Source organism: Theobroma umbraticum, unplaced genomic scaffold (genome assembly GCF_002168275.2).
Source record: "Theobroma umbraticum cultivar Fairchild unplaced genomic scaffold, ASM216827v3 scaffold_34.0, whole genome shotgun sequence".
Classification (NCBI taxonomy): domain Eukaryota; kingdom Viridiplantae; phylum Streptophyta; class Magnoliopsida; order Malvales; family Malvaceae; genus Theobroma; species Theobroma umbraticum.
Window position 1 is genome coordinate 1,196,547 of NW_018397275.1, and position 1,631 is coordinate 1,198,177.

The 1,631-nt window shown below is 36.2% G+C and overlaps 1 non-coding gene across 1 annotated transcript; it reads right to left on the bottom strand.

Annotated features, from left to right (window-relative positions):
• Positions 1 to 456: 456 nt before the first annotated feature.
• LOC149526389 (small nucleolar RNA R71) lies at positions 457 to 563 on the bottom strand. Its single transcript, XR_016352075.1, has one exon. It is a non-coding gene; the product is annotated as a small nucleolar RNA R71 (small nucleolar RNA).
• Positions 564 to 1,631: the final 1,068 nt, after the last annotated feature.

Consider the following 1,631-nt stretch of genomic DNA (forward strand, 5'->3'; position numbering starts at 1 on the left):
AAGATGAGAAAGTCAACAAGATTCTGATTCTTCTAGTACAATGGATGAAAAACCAAGGCAACGGCAAGTCCAAGAGAAGGTAGTTGAAGAGAATTATTTGTTAAGGGACTATGTTGCGCTTTTAGTACAAGGTATACCATCAAGCATTAGAACGCCAACCATTCAAGCAAATAATTTCAAGATGAAGTTAGCCATCATCACTATGATCTAGACATCAATCCAGTTTGGGGTTCCAAATGATGACCTAAATGCTTATATATCTAATTTCTTGGAGATATGTGACATGTTCAATCACAACGGGGACATTGATGATGCCATTCGATTAAGATTATTTCCATTTTCATTGAGGGACAGACCAAAGGTTTGTTGAATTCTTTACCCATAGGCTCAATCACAACAAAGGATGACCTTGCCCAAAAGCTTCTTACAAAATACTTCTCTCCAACAAAAATAGCCAAAATGAGGAACGATATCACTTTGTTCATACAGTTTGATGGTGGGACATTATATGAAATTGGGGATAGATACAAGTATTTACTTAGAGATAGCCCACATCATTGTTTATTGAAGTGGCTTCAAGTTTAAACATTTTATAATAGATTGTATAACCAAGTTTGAGATACAACTGATGTAGCTGCAAAAAGAGCTTTTATGGAAAGGCCATTAACAAAGCATATGATCTATTGGAAGAGATGGCATTAAACAATTACAAATTGCCGTATGAATGATCCACACATAGGAGAGTAGCCAGAGTTCAGGAAATTGATCCTATCACAGCATTAATTGCACAAGTGGCTATTCTAACTAAAATGTTTGATTCTTTTAGTACTAATCTTATTCAAAGTCTTTTTGTAGTTTGTGACAATTATGGAGATGGACACATTAGTGACCAATGTTAAAGTAACAGTGTGGAAACCACTCAATTTGTTGGAAACAAATAGCAAAACAACGCCTTTTCCAACACATATAATCATGGATTAAGAAACCATCTAAACTTTTCATGACGAAACAGCCAGGGAGCATTAGCTTCAAGATCGAATATACCACTTGGTTTTCAACAACAAACAAAAGCCCCCACTCTTGATAAGAGGCCATCCATGGTAGAGTTAATGATGTAATGTATGATCAAGATAGATTCCCTCATCAATAGTTAGGCAGCATCATTGAGAAACTTTGAGACATAAGTTGGACAGTTGGCAAGCACAATTAACATCAAGGCTCAAGGAACATTGCCTAGTGACACTAAGACATAAGTAGTTAGTCCAAACAAGTGCATTGTAGAGAAGGAGACTACAATCACACCACCACCACCTTTTCCTCAAAGATTCAAAAAACAACAACAAGAAAATCAATTTCAAAAATTTATGGAAGTATTCAAGAAGCTACACATCAACATACCATTCGCAAAAGCTTTAGAACAGAGGCCTTCATATGTCAAGTTTCTGAAAGAGATATTGTCGAAGAAACGATGATTGGGTGAGTTCGAGACTGTGGCACTCATTGAAGAGTGTACTGTAATGATGCAGAACAAGCTTTTCTCGAAACTCAAGGATCTTGTCATTTTCACAATATTGTGAACCACTTGACCGTGCATTAAGTGATTTTAGAGCTAGTATTAACCTGATGCCATT